Consider the following 19,827-nt stretch of genomic DNA (forward strand, 5'->3'; position numbering starts at 1 on the left):
GACGTTCCAGCGAGTAATGGATACGGTGCTCGCAGGCTTGAAGTGGCAAATTTGTCTAGTCTACTTAGATGACGTTGTAGTCTTCTCCTCAAGCTTTGAAGACCATCTCAGAAGGCTTCAGATAGTGCTGGAAACAATCAAGTCTTCAGGACTAACACTGAAACCAGAGAAGTGCCACTTCGCCTACGAGGAGCTGCTGTTCCTTGGTCACGTCGTAAGCAAGGATGGAGTTCGCCCAGACCCTCAGAAGACTGCTGCGATCACAGAGTTTCCACAGCCCAATGACAAGAAAGCTATACGCAGATTCCTTAGATTGTGCGCTTATTACCGGCGATTCGTGAAGAACGTTTCGCGCAACGCTGAACCTTTGACCCAACTTACCAAGGCTGACGTGCCTTTTAAATGGGAAACGCCGCAAGCGGAAGCTTTCAAAGAGGTGAAGCGCCGCTTACAATCCCCTCCTCTGCTCGGGCACTTCGATGAAAGCGCCGAAACCGAAATCCATACCGATGCAAGCAGTGTGGACTTAGGAGCGGTCCTCGTTCTGAAAAATGGAAGTCAGGAGAAAGTTATCGCGTACGCTAGCCGTTCACTGTCGAAAGCCGAGGCCAACTATTCGACCACCGAGAAAGAATGTCTCGCCATTATTTTGGGCCACGTCGAAATTTCGCCCGTACCTGTACGGACGACCATTCAATGTTGTGAGCGATCGCCATGCTCTGTGCTGGCTAGCCAATCTGAAAGATCCCTCCGGCCGCCTTGCTCGTTGGAGCCTGCGCCTTCAAGATATCGACATAACTGTAGTCTACAAATCTGGCCGCAATCATTCCGACGCAGACTGCTTGTCGCGAGCCCCCGTCGACGCAGCACCGGAAGAGGAAGACGGGGACGCTTTCTTAGGACCGGTAAGCGCCAGCAATTTCGCGCAGCAGCAGCGCTCGGATCCTGAGTTGCAAAGCCTAGTTGATTATCTGAAAGGCAAGACCGCATCGCCTCCCCGAGGGTTCAAGCGCCAACTGTCGTCCTTCGTCTTTCACAATAATGTCCTCCTGAAGAAGAACTTTGCGCCCAACAGGACGGTGCATCTTCTTGTCGTGAACAAAAATGTCAGGCAAGAAATTATGCAGGCATGTCATGATGAGCCGACTGCAGGGCATCTCGGGATTGCTCGCACGCTGCACCGCATCCAGGAGAAGTACTATTGGCCGCGGCTAGCCGCCGACGTTTCCCATTACGTGAAAACGTGCCGTGAGTGTCAGCGACGCAAAACGCCTCCGACTAGACCAGTCGGACTCCTGAACCCCATACCACCGCCAACTAAGCCCTTTCAGCAAATGGGGATGGACCTCCTCGGACCCTTTCCGACTTCATCATCAGGTAACAAATGGATCATCGTGGCCATCGACTACATGACCCGCTACGCCGAAGCAAAAGCGTTGCCTAGTGGTACCGCAACAGAAGTCGCAAAATTTTTTGTCGAACAAATTCTCCTGCGACACGGAGCCCCGGAAGTGCTCATCACAGACAGAGGAACGGCGTTTACAGCGGAGCTGACGCAAGCCATTTTAAACTACAGCCAGACAAGCCATCGGTGGTGTGACATTTTTATTCGAACATCCTTTCTATTAGGCCGTCAGTACATCCTGGGCCAAGGCGACGAGGGCACGTTGCAGTCTCAGATCCAGGGAGGCGAGCCAGATGGGCCACGGTGGGGGTGGGGGGAAAGGATAGGCGGGGGACTGGAAGGCTGCGTGGCACTGTGTCTGCATCTGTGTGTGAACAGTTTGGGCACTGAGGTGTGGAAGTGTACCGGTATAGGTAAAGTTTGGCTGGTGTATGTAGGAGATTAAACTGTATTCGGCGAAGAATGCGAGCTTCACGAATCGATAAGGATGGGTGTGGTGGTGGTAAATCAGCTAAATCCAATTTTTGCTGCGCGTAGTATTCGTCGACAGTGCGTTTGTAAGCCCTGACCGCCTGCTCCGTCGGTGGGCTCGTCCATGGGATCCCCGGTGCCCGGTGTATAGTTTCGCAGGCAAGCGGGTGAGCCAGCTCATTGCCGGGGATGCCCATGTGACCAGGGATCCACCGAAGGGTCACCGGTCGTGGGCTTAATGCTAAGAGGGCGGCATCTAAGGCCGATCGGGTAGGGAAAGGGAGGGCTCTTTCATGGAAGGCACGCAGAGCTGCCTGCGAGTCTGTATAAACGTATTGGGGGGCGGGGGTGTGGCAAAGTGTGTGATGGCATCGGCGATCCCGTGCATTTTTAGGGCGAGCGTGGAAGGTGGGGAGGTGTATGGACCGGTTGTGTGAGTGCTGGTTGTAGAGAGGGAAGGGTGGAGGAAGAAGGCTGCTGTGGAGCCCGTGGTTTCCGTGAGACAGGCGTCTGTGTAGGCCACCGCCGCAGCGTCCAAAGGTGGCCTGTGGTTGTATGCGTATGCTTGGCGGCGGCCTGCGTGTGTGAGTGCGGACATGTTGCGTGGAATGGGTGCGAGGCGGAGGTTAGGGGGATAGATCGGAGACTGCGGTGGGTCTGGGAAAGAGATGGGTGCGTAGGGAGTCTGGGAAAGTATCCACCGTCCAGCTGGTGTACTGGACAGGAGGATGATTTGTCTCTGCCATCGGAGGACAACTGCCTACCATCCACAAACCAACGGACTCACAGAGCGTCTGAACAAGACCATCGCAGACATGCTCTCCATGTATGTCGAAGCCGAACACAAGACGTGGGACTCCATTCTGCCGTACGTGATCTTCGCCTATACTACTGCCGTCCAGGAGACAACCAGGTTCACCCCATTCCAGCTGGTATACGGCAGAAAGACCACGACAAACATCGACGCAATGCTCCCGCACGTTTCCGACAAAGACAACCTCGACGTTGCCGCCTACCTTCATCGCGCCGAGGAAGCCCGAAGACTTGCGCGGCTTCGCATTCAAGACCAGCAGCACACCGACGCTCGACGCTACAATCTGCGCCAACGAGACACGCATTACAAGCCAGGTGATCGTGTTTGGACTCCAGTTCGCAGCCGTGGATTAAGTGAAAAGTTGCTAGCTTCGTGTTCGAGTCCGACAGGAGTTGCGCGAGGCGCGATCTCTGCGTTGACAGACGCCGTCTCGGCGAAACAAAAAGGAGGTAGTACGAAGGCCGGAATGTAAAGCCAAAACCAAAGCGTATGTTACAGGATGGTCCACTCTCCGTGAACACGCGAGTATGCGGCCGCGGTCTTCGGAGAGCCAGTGAGCCTGTCCGTACCGTTCACGAAAGAAGTGGCGGACGACGCGCAGGCGAGTCGCTCGCTGCTCGATTTTCCAACCTTGCGACTGCGAGACGCAAGCCGCTGAACCAATCAGCAAGACAGTCGAGCTTTCGGCAACGACGCCGCCCGCGGACACGCCGAGCGATGAACTGCGCTGCCCCCCGGACAACGTTTCTCCCTGGCTGCCGTAGTCGTCGCTAAGCCTAACTGTTTTTCATCGATGCCGCAGCTGAGGGCGCTTCGGAACTGGCCAGCGCTGTAGTAAAGGTGCTACTCGCGTCACCGTTTTACTGTGTTCCTCGTCTCATAATAAAATAAAGACATGATCGATTTCTGCGACGCCTCCAGCAGCGGAGCTAGCAGACAGCAGGCCAGCCGCACTGGGCATCAGGAAGAAATTTGCTTGTATCGCAGTTATCACTTTTACCAGCAACTCGGTTTTGGCCAACGATCCTCAAAAATGATTCATTTGTTACATTACTCTACTCCAGGGCTTGTTATGAATGCGAACAAAGAATATTAGCGCATTTTTCTGACGCCGGCGGCAGGCATATACAGGCCGGCAGCTTCACACTCGCTGTCCGTTTCAGACGAATCTTCACTGCTGGACTCTGAGCTTTCAGTGCCCGAGTCGGAACTGTCACTTCCATGAAGCAAAATTAGTGCCGCACGGCTCGAAGCAAGATCATTGCCGTCCACTGTTGACTGGAAAGTGCCCGGCTGTCCCGGCTCGCCCGGCTAACTCTAGCCCGGCTCACCACGTAGCGACGACAGGAACGAAGCGGCTGCGGCCGGCCGCGACCGGAAGCAGACGCGGTGAAAAAGAAAACGTCACTCGAGGTTCCGGTCAAATCTGCCGATTTCGGCGGATCAAATATCGCTGCTCCACGGAGCGATCCGGGATTTACGCCTGATCTCGATCTGCCATTGGAACATACAACTCGCGCTCCCATTTTACCATTGGAATACGACTGATCCAAACCGAGCAGAAAAACTTGATCCCGATCTGCCATTGGAATTCAATATTAGTCCTGTGTCGTCATAGGAGAATCCCAAGTTTGAATCAGAGCGGCGGGAAAAATTTTTCAACTTCGAATCCAAATTTCTTAGAAATAAATGCATCTTTCGCTGCCGGTCAAGTGGCAACAAAGCCATGAAATGCCAAGCTATCGGATTTTGCTGTAAAAAAAAATATTAATAGAGCTCTCCTCACTGTCCCTTTAAACGGGTTCACGTTTTCTGTCTACATAATAGGGTCGCGGATGGCCGCTTTGCGTTTCTTGAAGGCAGCGCCATGACGGCGGGAAAGCGAAGCTTTCAGAACAAGTAAGTTAATATTCATGCTGTATTTTTCCTTATGTAAATAATACGACATGTAGACTGTTGTGGTTACCAATTACTAAGGAAATGCCAAAAATGATGCAAATATTTTTTTCTTTTATAGCGCAGATATGTTCAGTCCAAGCCAAGACTATCCACCGTGTCCTTTCTGCATGGTGATTTGTTTCCATGATTACCAAGCAGCGCTTACTCCCTAAGCCTAGCAGCAGTCAAATCAGGTAGGAATTTCACGATTCGAGCCGTTTTGTCGCTCGATTTTGGTGGTGTGGGCATCTTCATACAAATAAAAAGCTTCGTTCACCGTTCGTTTGCCCGGGAACGCGAGCCGCAGCGCCTAGCGACAACGACGAATAGGTGGTGAGGCGAGAGCCCCCCCCCCCCCCCCCCCTTCGCCGGACGTCGCCATCAGGCCCGACCATGTATCGATGTTTGGGTGCCGCGCTATTTCGCCAGCTTTGGGTTAGGGTCGCCTCCTTACCCGAAAACCAAGTGGCGCTAGCGTTCTGCGCATGCGCACTTGGGTCTCGCTATTCCCCTATCCCCCTAACCGACTGGGTGACCCTATTCTAAAATTATCTAATATTTGCTCCTAAAGTAAGTGCGAGTCCTATCACTGGCAGAGGTTCCCTTGGCATAGAGATAGACATGTTGTGCTTATGCATACTGCACCTTGGTATTGTGGGGTTGAAACTGGGGGGTGCGGTAAAAACTATCTCACCTCTTAACCGCGGCTCACAGTTCAAATTCGCCCTGACCCTACCCCGTCGTCGTGCGTGCTACCCAGAACAGTCCGACCACGGCGGGCCTTGATCTAAAGGGTAAGAAAGGAACGTCAAGCTTGGCATCTATTGCTGCAACAATAATAACACCAGGTAGCAACAACATACGCTAAGGAATCGAGATCATTGGACTCACCAGCAAGGTTAGAGCGAATTTTCGCCCACGCTAAGGCAGGGGAGAAGCTGTGAGGCCGGACGGGACGAGCTAGCGGGAAAATATTCCCACGTACCTCGCCTCTCTGGCGGCGAGTGGAGCGCCTTGTCGACACGTATGCACGCTATAAGTTGACGAGCCGGAGAGGAAGATCTATCCTCCGCTACAGTGCTCTAGAATATTCTAGAGCACTATACCTCCGCGCGCCTGTACAGCAATCACGCCGTCCGTGGCGCTCGTGTCGCTGCGAAGCCGGCGCCCTCTCTGGTTAGGAAAGGAAAATGATAGGTGCAGCGTTAAGGGACCGGAAGCGGGCAGAGGGGGTGGAGGAACAAGCGCGGGTTAATGACATCCTAGTCGAATTCAAGACGATGAAATGGGCTTGAGCAGGGCATGCAATGCAAAGACCGCCGGTCCTTAAGGGTGGACTCCAAGAGAAGGCAAGCGTAGCGTAGGACGGCAGAAAGGTAGGTGGACGGATGAGATTAAGAAGTTTGCGGGGATGCGGTGGCCGCAGCTCGCAATGGACCGAGTTAATTGGATAGACATGGAAGAGGCATTTGCCTTTCAGTGGGCGCAGTCAGGTTGATGATGATTATCATATTTTCTACTTATAGCTCTGCCATCCTTCATGCATAAATCCTTCTGGAAATGACCTTGTGTGCCTGCAGGAAGTAATTTAGTGGCCTTCCTTAAATGCTGTTTTAACAGCAATAAAGCAATCACAACTATTTAACCACCTCATTCAACTCCAAAGTTACCATTAGGTTTTTGTGTTGAGTTCATTACGTTACACGCCGCCGCGGTGGCTCAGTAGCTATGGTGCTCGGCTGCTGGCCCGAAAGACGCGGGTTCGATCCCGGCCGCGGCGGCTGAATTTCTTTGGAGGAGAAATTCGAGGCCCGTGTACTGTGCGATGTCAGTGCACGTTAAAGAACCCCAGGTGGTCGAAATTTCCGGAGCCCTCCACTACGGCGTCTCTCATAGCCTTAGTCGCTTTGGGACGTTAAACCCCATAAACCAACCAACCAAACATTACTTTACAGTCTGTAAACAGTGTCATCTGTGCCCTCACTTATGTGTAAACTTTACTCCTTCAATTTTGACTTAATGTATCATGTTATTGTTTTCATATCGATTTGGTATTTGTTCTGTGCTTAAAATTTAGCAGGTTTTTATAATAAATCTGTTTTTCTATATATTGCTAATTAACATTTTTCTATCAATGCATAAGCTGCCTCATTTTATTGATTTTTAGCGTTTTATTGTAAGAGGTCCCACCACAGTGCTCAACTTTGGGTCCTCTTTCTGAATTCATTTTCTAGTTGTAAAGTTTGCATATATTTTTTCAATAAACTCTGAACAAGCTATAAAATTCAATGCGTTTTCCATCCACATTTGCTTATCGGCGCTTGAAAGTCTTGGCTGCTCAGGCGAACAATAAACGCCGTGCTTAAGTATCGAAGTTAGCTTGAATTTCTATCACAGATGTATTATTTCCTGCGTAATTCCGCCTCTCATCATTCAAAAAGCTATAAAGAGCGCTTCCCTTTATCTCCTATCCCTTATCGCCTCATCCCAGCCTCTATCATCCTTGTTTTCTGGGCCCGGTCTCGGAATGCCTCCAGAGCGCGCTACTGGATTACAAGGCCCTCCTACACGGGACATCTTGGTTCCTTTCTTTCTCCAAGAAACGCCTCTCTCTTCCGTATTGCGCGTGTGTACCACTCCTAGACAGACCGCTTGACCAGAGGCAATACTGGTCGGACATTCCTGCCTTAGCGTCGGGCGACGCGACTATACGGTACCGTGCCTCCTGTTACTTCCTCGCGCGCAGCGATGCTTTTTTGAGCTGACCGTGCAAAATCCTCTTGCTTCAGCTTGACAATCGATTGGCGGAGATCGATGCAACTCCAGTGTACATACACCACAAACTCTTGCGATAACCAAGGCCGGCACGGGCACTCTTTTTTTTTTTCTATTCGAGCTGTTTGCCATTAGGCATAATGAAAAAGGGAAAGAAAATTATAAAAAGGAGTGTAAACAAGCCTCGCTTAAAAAGCGGCAAAAGTTCGCCATAAACCGATTATCATGAGTCCACTTGAGATAGTCGCCTGCAACATCCCATCGCAGGCCTACCTTTCTTAGGAAGCGTCGTCTAACGGAATGTGCAACATGAACTGGTGGGCGAGTTGGTCTGACATATCTAGTGAAGCAGCGCAACGGCACAAGGCCAAGGGAAGAAGAGGACAAACACAGCGCTGAATCAGCGCTGTGTTTGTCCTCTTCTTCCCTTGGCCTTGTGCCGTTGCGCTGCTTCACTAGATATGTCTAACGGAAGCTGTAGCCGGGCAAGTCCACAGCAAGTGTTTTTCGTCACACTGGTCGGCCGCAGCACCACAATGGAGACACTTGTCAGTCACTTCGAAACGTTTGTCACGCCACCGATGACTCACAGGAGTCAGAGCCGCTCCTGCCCGAATCCAGCGCGTAGATACCTCCTCCTCCCGAGTGAGACTCCGGGAGAGAGGGTACGAACACGGAGAGTACACATGTACGAAATCAATAGGGGCCGCTTTGTGGATTCTAGGCATTCGACGCACTACCACTGATTGCGCCATTACAGCAATGAGTGCTTCTGGTCGCGGGGTTGAGAACACGGAAACTTCCAGGGAGGACTATATGCTATTCCGTACTCTCTTCATGGGGCCCGCTTGGGCTAGTCTAACGCCGCGATAAAATGTGTACAGTCTTGCACACGTGCACACGTACAGTCTTTGTCAAAAGCAACCAGGCTGCACGGTCAAGCTGTGAATCTCTGCATGATAAGAACCACTGTCCTTACTTTCAAAGAAGTTTTTGATCGCTACGGAAGAGGTGAGGGGTCTACTATACGAATGAGAAGCAAACCATGCAGCCTGGTTACTTTTGACAAAGACTGTACGCTCAAGCCTGAAGCCACGAATTGCACCGAATCTAAATTCTATGCAGATACTTAATATAGGTATGAGCCGCCGCGGTTGCACAGTAGGTATGGCGCTCGGCTGCTGACACGTAAGACGCGGGTTCGATCCCGGCCGCGGTGGTCGAATTTCGATGGAGGCGAAATTCTAGAGGTCCGTATACTGTGCGATGTCAGTGCACGTAAAAGAACCTGAGGTGGTCGAAACTTCCGGAGCCCTTCACTACGGCATCCCTCATAGACAGAGTCGCTTTGGGACGTTAAACCGCCATATACCATAAAAGTTAAGATGGCTGTGTTCCCTAGTGGCAAATATCCGCTAGGCGCCGCACCCATGAAGTTGCCTTAGCATTCATGGTCGTTTCTTCTCTCGGAAGACATTACTCCGAGCTCAGAAGGAAGGCATAGTAAATCGCAGTAGGTCGCGATGTGTTTTAATGCTAAAATGGAGCGACTATAGGGCAATCGCCAGGCGGAGCGACAACTCGCTTCCAATACTTGTGCGTTCGCTAGTACGCGCCTCAAGAACACCAGATTCGTCGCTGACAAGCTCGACACCGTATGGTTTCCTGGCGCACGCTGACTGCTTCCGCCAAGGACGACACGATGGTTCCTACCAGAACCAGATATCGAACCTGGCAATAATCAGTGAGTAGAGAGGCAAGGCTTTCTCCGGCCAGTGCAAGGTATATTTCGTCATTCTTAGCTCCTGCGCACAGTTTGTTACCAGGTGGCGCAGCTAGGCACAGACGATTTTGTTCTGATCAGTCGTAGCCCTCGTCAGTCGTAGCCGTTGCCCTTCTCCATGATGTGCAGCAGCGGCGTCGGCCGGCGTCTGTCTTCCTCCAGCGTGGCGTCGTCCGCGGTGGCGGCCACCTCCATGATGTGCATGGCCGTGCGCCGCGTTCCGGTGCACATGGGCGACATCTTAGGCGGAGGCGGCTTGGGCTCGCGACGAGCGGGGGGCGTGATCAGGTTGATCTGCGGGATTTGCACGGCAGCCTGCTCCTGCCTGTCGAGCAGCTCGAGCAGCAGCTCTTGGCAGTGAGCGTGCTCGTTCCTGGCAGGTGGCGGCGGGGGCGGCGGCGGCAGCGGGGGCGGGCAGGTGCACTGCTCGACGCGGCTCACGATGCTGATCTGCGTGTCCGAGCCCGACTGGTCTGGTGGAGGCTTCAGCACTGCCGGGGTGAGACCCGGCCGGGGCCCGATGACAGCCTCGAAGACAACCGGCAGCCGGGGCCGCATGAACCCGGCGGTCATGATGCGAGCGAGGGACATCTTGGAGCCCACCGGCTTGGGCGGCTCGCCTTCTTTGGGCGCCTCCGCCTCGTCTTCGACGCCTTCCTTGCTTTTAGCCTCCTTGGCTTTCTTCTCCTCGTCCTCCTTCTCGAGCGGAGGCCCCATGGTGATGTTGAGCGTCCCGTCTGGGGACAGCTTCCAGTCCATGCGCGTGCCCTTGGACGACCCGATCTTGCCGTACATGGGCTCGGGACCCATCATGGGCAGGGTGCAGGCCGTGATTCGCCGGCAGGTGGGCTTGTGAGCCCTGCGCGGGATGCGCGGCGCTGGGGCGCCCGCGGGGCCCATGCTGTAGCCGCCATGCACGCGGCAAGGGGGCGGCGCCCTCTGGCCGTCCCAGCGGCCGCCCCCGTCGGCCACGTGCTCGTCTGAGATGCTGATGACGACGTCTCGCTCCGAGACGGCACCCGACCTCCGGCCTCCGGACCAACCTTTGGGGCTGCGGCGCGAGGGTGGCCGGCGGTCGGCGGCGCCGCGCGGTACCATCCTGGTGATAACCACGGTGTCCTCGGTGTCGCCGTAGTCATCGTACTCGCTGCTGCTGCCACTGAACGAGTCCGAGTCGTTGTCTTCGTCCGCGTTCGGCTCCACCTCGATGGCTATCTGGATAGACCTGGGCGCCTTCTTGGCCCCCGGCGCGGATCCCGGCCTGGCTGCCATGGCGTTCGCCACCCACACGCGCTGCGCCTCTTCCTCGTCGGCTTCGCGCGACCCGCCCACGGGAAGGCACACGCGCGGGGGGTAGTAAAAGGCAAAACAGAAGAAAACCACAGGCGCCGCCAACGTCCTTGTTTCCTGAGTTTTGGTTTCGGTTTATTGGATTGGATTTGAGCTTTTTTACGGATACGAACCCTTGGCTTGTAGTTATCACGTGTTTACTCCCCTATATAAGCCCACCCCGCCTAACCGCCTAAATAAAACGTCATTCGTCATATCATTCTGAGTCATGACTCATGACACTCTTTTTACGGCTGGCCAAGCCGACACTACGTGGCGACCGAGGACGAGATCCGTTAGGCCTGCTCGTCTAGAGACAATAGTCGGTTGTAAGGTGTCAGTTCTAAAGTAATGTGACGACGACCCGTCGTCTTCATGTTTCTATGCATAAATAATTCGGGTAACAGTCCACGGCATATTTACGGCGAAAACTAACTTCTTCATCCGAGGGCTCCGGCTGCCGCGTTCGACGGGAGCACTCCAGGCTGTCGGCAGCGAGTGCGACCGTCAGCCCGACCACGGCGGCCGCGTTTCGATGGAGGCGAAACGCAAAAGGTGCCCGTGCGCTGTCAGTGCACTGTAAAAATCCCCAGGTGGTCGAAATTATTCCGGAGACCTCCACTGCGGCACTTCTTTCTCTTTTCTTCCACTCTCATCTTCTTCCAACTTCCCTTAAGGTGTCCGTGGAGATATGTAAGACAGACACTCCACCATTTCCTTTCCTCAAAAGCCAATTTACCATCGTGGAGGGTGCAGCGCGAACAAGACGAAGGGCGAAGCAAGAAGTCTACACAGACGAGCGCTGACTCGAAACTGAATTTTTTATTGAAAGGAGCAAACATACACATATATATATATATATATATATATATATATATATACACGCAATGATCACGTGATAAAACAGAGCAAAGAGTATTGGTCCAGCAAAATCAAGATCAACAACAGCAACATATGCCACGCGGCGAAGCCCGATCAAAGGCCACCTGAGAACCCAAGGGAAAAAATCATGAATGATCTAAAAATGATACTTCTTTATCAACTAACGCCAATGAAGGCTGGCTGATACACTGTGATTCCTTCGTCCTTATGAAATAAGCTTCCATAATTTCCCTGGCCATTTAATCCCGGTGACGAAACGAAATTCTAGAGGCCCGTGTACTGTACGATGTCAGTGCACGTTAAAGAACCCTAGGGGGTCGAAATTTCCGGAGCCCTTCACTACGGCGTCTCTCACAGCCTGAGTCGCTTTGGGATGTTAAACCCCATAAACCAAACCAAACCAAACCGAAACAAAATTTCATTTTTTTTGTGACCAAGGGGCGGCACTTTTTCTGTTTCTTTTTATCATTATCTTTCCTACAATCGCAGCAGTGATCTTTCAGATGAGAATATCTAGTGTCTGAAAGTGAGTTAAGGTGTTCCCGCACGCGAACGTTAACACAGCGACCTCTTTGGCCAATGTAGACTTTTTGCATGAGTGTGGAAGTTCATAAACTACTGAACATGCGCAATCCACCAACGGTGATCTGTGAGTAACACGGCATTTGAACGGACTAACTTCTAAGACCTTTTCACTGCGGTTCCTGATGGCCCGGCAAAGCCCGCTCAACTTATATGGTGCCGAAAAAACAACTTCAAACCTTCCGGCTACATTTTTTAGACTATCTGCTGCTTTGTGTAAATGTATTAAAATTTTTTAAAAAGCACTGCTACACCTTCTTCCAAATGAAGTCTTGTCGGCAGCATAAAAAGTCACGTAAACCTTGGGTCACTCGGCATTGCGTTAAACTTCAGAAAAATAATCTTTAAATTTAAATTTAAATTTAAAAAAATAAGACAGAAAAATAATCTTTATCACTCGTTTATTCAGTCTCGTGATGCAAATGAATAGGAGGAATTCGAATCCTCGAGGAGTGTACTAAATAAGAGTTTAAGGTAAGCGAAGGACGACTATTATCTGCTCATTTTTCACATCGATTGCCTCAGATGGAGCGATGTAGTGTGGAAAAAGCTTAATGACATCATAAATAAAAACAAACAGAACGCAAGGATTGACAGCCTCGTTGTTGATGGTACAGAAATAAGCGGAATGAATCTGGCTAATCATTTCAACGAAGCCGCCAGAAATATTCCGTATGTGCAAAATACATTATTTTTCCGCCCCACTTCTTTATCGTAGGTAACAAGGCTTTTTCAAGGTATTAAGAACAGTAGAGCTCACGATGTAGATGATTTAGAAATCAAACAAACCTATCAAGCATGTGATAAATGACATAGCGCCCGTTATAACACACATTTACAGCGTTTCTCTCTTAACTGGTGAATTTCCACTACAGATGCAAGTTGCTAGGGTAATAATAATGCAGAAGGTAGGAGATAAAAATTAAATCTCTAATTACCGCCCGCTTTCTGTACTACCAGTATTCTCGAAAGGTTTAGAAAAGGTAATTAATTCATGTATTCCGGATTATGTTGAAAAATACACTTTAATAACTGAGCATCAGTTTGGATTTAGGAAGTTTCGCTCGACAGAAGATCATAAAGAAACAGTGTTTGAAAATTTTGAAAACAAATTGGCGACACTAGGAATCTATTTAGATTTCAGAAAAGCATTCAATTCTGTAAATCATCGTATACTTCCTGACAAATTGGAGCGCTATGGGTTCCGCGGAATCTCGCAGCATCTAATTCTATCCTACCTTCAGGGAAGACACCAGTATTTCGAGTTAAGCCAACTAAAATCGAGTGTAAAACCAATAAAATCCGGAGTTCCACAAGGCTGCATTCTTGGTCCTATCCTGTTTCTTTTTTATATTAATGATATTGTAAGAATTGCTGGCAACTGTAAGTACATAATTTACGCAGATGACTTCACGGTTCTGGTTTCTGGCAAGGACCTAACTCAGATTAAAGAAACAGCAGATATTTTCTGCTGTAGGCTCCAGGAGTGGTGCCAAAACAATAGATTAATCTTGAATGAGAATAACACATTGTGCGTCTTATTCCACACACCAGGAACATCAATTACACCTCCTGATAGCTTTCACATAGGTCCCTATTGCATAAAAACTGTGAAACATATAAAAACTCTAGCCGTAGTTTTCTCTGAACACTTTTCGTGGAACGAGCATATTAAAAGATATTGATGCGGGTAGACGACGACGACAAAGAGCGATGGCACGAGTGGGAAGAGTAGAAGACGACAACGAAGTTTGGACTGTGTTCTCGGAGCCGCTCGCAGCTGTTCTTGTCTATTTGTAAATATCTGTAAATATATTCTTTCCCGCAACATATTTGGTGGAGGTGCGGATTTCCCCTACGTCTACCGACGACGGAGCTCCGCAGCGGCCGCCAGTTGCCTTCACTCATCATGACCCAAGACGCCGCCCAGCAAACCTCAGCCCCGGCCATGACATCACTCGTTCTTTCTCCCCCTCGTGACCCTGGGACATTTTCTGGTACCGACAACACTGACGTCGACGACTGGATCAACATGTACGAGCGAGTGAGTACTACAACCGCTGGGATCCGACCCTTATGCTCGCAAATGTAATATTCTATCTAAAAGACACCGCCCGGGTCTGGTATGAGACGCACGAAGACCATCTGACCAGCTGGGACGTGTGCAAAGAGAAACTCCGCGAATTGTTTGGACGGCCGCTCGGCCGAACGCTTGCCGCTAAGAAGGACCTCGCCTCCCGAGCTCAAACGTCTACGGAGTCCTATGTGTCGTACATTCAAGCTGTGCTGGCCCTCTGTCACAAAGTTGACGCCAACATGCCCGAGTCTGACAAAGTCGGCCACGTGTTGAAGGGAATCGCTGACGATGCCTTCAACTTGCTCGTATACAAGAGCTGCACTACAGTCGACGGAATTATTAAGGAATGTCGACGCTTCGAGGAAGCCAAAAGCAGGCGTATTAGCCAGCCGTACACACGCCTCCCCAACACGGCTGCGACTTCTTCATGTGAAGACCTGCGACACCGGGAAGCTCCAGCGCCCCCAGAAAATGTGACCCGCATCATCCGACGCGAGCTTTTCCCGCAACAATATTCATCAAAACTGAGCAAGGTTGTTGGTATCCTGAACCGAAGTCGCCGAATGCTTCCTGATAATATCAAGAAACTTGTTTATAATGCGCTTTTTAACTCTCAAATTTACTACTGCTGCTTAGTATGGGCAAATACCTCTAAACATTAACAAGCTTCTACTACTACAAAAGAAAGCTGTCCGTGCTATAGAGAATACGCCTAGGTTTGAGCACACACTACCTCTTTTCCGAAAGCACAGGATCATAACAGCGGAAAATATTTACGCATACAAACTGCTGTGCGCCTACAAAAAAGCAGCACAAGGTAGATCACAAATTGTTTTAAACTTAGCAAACCTGAAAACAGTGACAAAAACCTACCCTTTTAGGTACCAACCACCATGGATTGTTCCTTTTTCACAGACTGGCTTTGGGGTTGAAAAGATAGTGTTCATTACCGTCTCTTTTGAACGACATTGACTTCCAGCACATAGATATTATTACAATGACGCATAGGCACATAGCGTACCTCTTTGTGCAACGGTTATATTGCCTTCAGGTTTTTTGCTTGTTTTTTACAATGCAATCTGCTAACTTTATGTTGATAAATTTCTCTTTGCAAGTTTAGATACGGCTTGTTGAAAAGAAAATGTCTTCTAACCCATGTATTTGCTTTCGCCATGTCACTGCTGCTGATGTAAAGGTGGCTGAGGCTTTGTCAAGCTGCGCAGACAGCAGCTTTTACTTCAGCCGCCTCTTTTCGCTCACTTGTATCAAGTGGTGAAAATAAACGTGATTATTATTGTTATTATTATTATTACTATTACTATCATTATGTAGGGAATGACCACCATTTTCTTACATGCCTTGTTCCTCTTTGATTTGACGAAAACCGTCCTCACCAGCCGCACCAATTTTTCACACGTTGCCGAAATAACCGAATCAGGGAACCCTGCGTTTTTCAGCCTGCCGACCTGTAACAATACACTCTCTTCGACACAGTGAGAACACGGCTTCTGTAAGCTCGCGCGGAGGGCAGACACAGCAATTCCATTTTTGACATTTTTTGAGTGTCCGGAAGAATAGTGTAATACGTACCTGTTTCTGGGAGCTTGGGGAGGGACAACAAATATGGTCGTCCTTGAATAACAACTTAATACTCAAAAACTGGAGAGAATCATTCAAGGCCACTTAAGATGTAAACGACAGACCATCTGCACACTCCTGAAACAATTTCAAAATGTCTATCATCCTCCTGTTGAAGTCGTCTATTTTAATCAGTACCAAAAAAAAACCATCCACATATCTGAAAATCTTCACCACCATTCCATCACTTTGTTTACTAATTTGTCTATTAATTCCACCTAAGAAAATATTGCTCAACACAGGCGCAACCTTAGGCCCAATACAAATGCCCTTTTTGCACATAGATGCCGCCTTGCCAACCTATATACATGAGTTGATTTGCAGTGAGTTGCGCCTGTCTGCCCTGCGATGCCCGACCACTCCTCGGATGATTTGGATTATTTTCTTATCTTTTGGGCGCGATGCCTACTGCACAGAGAAATGAATCATTCAGTGCACGCTACTCGTCTGAACTTATTCGATCGGCGCGCGTACGCTACGCAGACAAAGTGAAAATTTGCGACGATTAATAGGTCCGTACACGCTGCGACCGGGAGTCGACGCGACGATGGGCGTTGATGTGTTCCCTGAAGTGACCCAGGGCAACTTTTAGGCGGTGTTGCCCAAGGGGATATCGTGTACTCTTTCCAGCTTTGGGAAGTTCGAAGAAATGAAAGCCTTCGAATGAATGGAGGTACACAAAGATTTCTACAGCGGGTGTGTGTGAAGCCTAGCTGGCTGCGATGCGCGTATACGAGACTAAAAGCTCGGCCTCGGCACGCCGCTTTCTCTGCCGTCATTTCTCGCTGCGGTCGTGGCGATCCGAACCAGCTTGCCTATAGTGCTGTAGCTTGGATGCAGCGACGCGGGACCCAGTCTGGATTTTTGTCAGACAAATCGGATGGCGTCCATCAAAACAGCAACATTCACTTCAGGGTGTAGCCATTGCTTCCCATGTTTTCGCAAACATTTAGTTGATGACACAAGGCTCTTACCTGTCACAAAGTGCGCTCAGCACACAAGTGAATCTGGGTTGTCGGGGTCCAAATCGTGGCGCTTAATGCGCAGATTCGTACTAAGCCATATGGAGCGCTCGCACTTGCATGCCTACGATTATCTTATGAATGCGGAAGTTCGTGTTAATCGGCCTTTCGCCTGGAGCTGTCGCTACGGTTGGAGCAGCCAAGGGTGGCACACAAAACCATACTGAGTCTACGGATGGACGAGAACCGACACGTTGCGAGCTAACATAACATAGGCAGCGGAAAGCTAGGGGCGGTCTGGCGGTGGTTCGGCAGCACGGCCGACTGCATGGTGGAAAAAAAAAAAAAACTAGGAGGGAGCGTAACGTCAGAATCTTGAAGCCTAGTCATAAAAAATAGAATGGAAAACAGCATGGGAAATAAGCCCTCAAAAGAAAACATTCGACAGAAGTCTGTCTGGTTAGGAAATTTAATGTTAGGAAAAGGTAAGTGACGCCAACCAAGTAAAATACAGAAAAAACACGACGTTTCGGGACCGGCTCGGCCCCTTCTTCACGGTGTGACTACGGGCGAGCGCAGCTTGGCTTTTTTAAGCCCCTGCGTGAAGGACCTTCGGGTCAATGGCCGCAGCCCATGGATGTAGGATGAGGGGAGTGTCCCCAGGGAACGATTAACATTCTCTCGTGTTTGCTGAATGTGTCACGACTCATCATCATCAAAACGTTTATTTCCACCGAAATGAGACTCCTTTTTGGACCCCCCGGCACGCAGGCCTAAGGGAGCCCTACTTAGGAGCCTCGCAAACTAAGGTCTAGTGAAGACACATTGTCGCTTCACGGCCTCAGCCGCCAGGCGGATGGCTTGTTGCTGCTTAGCGGGGTCCTCGCTCCGCAGCAAGGTCTCCCAGGCTTCTCTATCTTCTATATTTTGCTCGGCGCCCGGGCTGCCAGCACATTCCCATATGACATGGTCGAGAGTGCCCCTCTCCCCGCACGTTATACAATATTGGTCTTTCTCCTCTTTGGAGATTGTTATGTATACCCAGAAGGGGCTTATATGATTCCCCCCTTGCAATCTTCTCCACGCAATTGCCTCCTCTTTTGCGAGGGAACGGTCGGGCGGCGGATAGACCCTCCTGCTCAGCTTATAATGTTCCGTGATCTCGTGGTATGAAATTAGGCTATCTTTCATGTCTATGCGGAGGGCTGCTCTGCGGCCGCCCGGTGATAGAGAGCTCGGGCAAGCTCGTGTGCAGCCTCATTTCCTGCAATAGACTCATGCGCTGGGATCCATATTATCTCTATGTTACGTTCTATCGGCCTCGCCTCGAGACGTGTTTGGCCTCTTCCGAGATTCTTCCTTTCGCGAAGTTTCTTACTGCAGTTTTGCTGTCACTTAAAATCGTCGTGGCCTTGGTACCGACGCAAGCGAGCGCTATCGCCAACTCTTCCGCCGCATTTGCATCTCTCGTGCGGCTCGAAGCCGCTACTGTTGGTACTCATGCCCCGTCGACCATAGCGGATACAGCCGGCCCTTGCTGTCCGCACGCCGCGTCTACGTACGCCACCTGGTCTGCCGGTCGCTCCTTCATCTTCCTCTCGTATGCCTTAGCCCTATGTTCTCGCCTTTCCTCGTTATATACACGGGGTGCATGTTCCGCGGCATAAGTGGGACGCATATCTTGGCCCTGATTCCTGCCGGGATGTTTACCATCTTGTGCGTGCTACTTTTTGGCCGGATTCCTACCCATTCGAGTATTGTCCTGCCCGTTTCAGACTGGCCGAGCCGTTCTAATTGGGATATTCTCACCCCCTCTGCCAGCTCAACCCATCTGTTGTGTACCCCCATTTTTTCAAGCCGCTCCGTCGACGTAGATATCGGAAGTCCCAGAGCTCGCTCGGCGCATTTCCTCAATATTCTGTCTACCTTCTCTATTTCTGCCTTGTTCATGTTTAGGTACGGCGTCGCGTACCAGATCCGACTTATTACGTACGCCTGCGACATTCTCAGGAGATTCCTTTCTTTTAGTCCTCGCCCTTTTACCGCTACCCTCCTGAATATGCCTGCCACTTGGTCTGCATATGTGGCTAATTTCTTTATGGTATTGGTGTTGTTGCCTTTCTTGTTGATAAACATGCCTAGGATCCTCATTTCCTCGACCCTGGGCACCTCCAGGCCACCCACCACCACTTTAATTTCTACGTCTCTCTTGTTCCTGCTGTCGCTATTGTACACGAAGAGCTCCGACTTCTGCGGTGAGCACGCCAAGCCTCTTTCGGCCGCGTACTTCACCACTACGTCTGCTGCCCTTTGAAGACTCCACTCAATTCCCGCGTCGCTTCCGTTATTCATCCACATGTTTATGTCGCCCGCGTACATGCTGAATTTTAGATCAGGGATCTTGTTCAGCATGGCCGGGAGACCTCTTATCGCTATGTTGAATAAGAAGGGGGACAGTACGGCGCCTTGCGGGGTACAGTCTCCTATGTCTCCAATTTCCTTAGCTTTGTGGCTTCTGCGAATCTCCCGGAATTTGTCCCATTCCACTATTCTCGCCTGTTTGAGTTTCCGTAGCTTGATTCCTTCTCCCAGCTTCGTAGCTACGATGAAGTGGTCACTACCCAGATTTTCTCTGGTGTTTGCCCATTCTACCCTGCCTGCATTTTTACTGAAGGTGAAGTCCGGCGCGATGTCTCTACTTACACTGCTACCTACTCTAGTGGGCGCACATGGGTCGGTATGCAAGGTAAGTCCGAGATTTTGGGACTCCTCAAGGAGATGTCTGCCCTTCGGATCTTGCCTCGCGTACCCCCATTCCTGCTGTGCCGCGTTAAAGTCCCCCACGATCACCAACGGGCTCTGGCCGGCCAGTTTGATGGCTTTTCTGAATATCGTTCCGAATTTCATTTTCTTCTGCTTCGGGTTGCTGTAGATGTTAAGCAGAAATATGCTTTTTGCTCTCTTGCGTCCCGTAATCATTTCTAGCATTACCGCTTCTATGTCCCCCCTACTCACTTCGTGCTCTAGGGTTGCTATATTCCTTTTCACCAGCGTGGCCACTCTGCATTTTTCGCCCCCATCGCTATAGAAACTTTCGTATCCGGCCAGTTTTACCTGATTTCCCCCAGTTTCCTGCAGAGCTATAGCAATTGGTTTGTCTTCTACATGTTG

This window comes from Amblyomma mixtum, chromosome 6, assembly GCF_055824585.1.
Source record: "Amblyomma mixtum isolate Tamu chromosome 6, ASM5582458v1, whole genome shotgun sequence".
NCBI lineage: Eukaryota > Metazoa > Arthropoda > Arachnida > Ixodida > Ixodidae > Amblyomma > Amblyomma mixtum.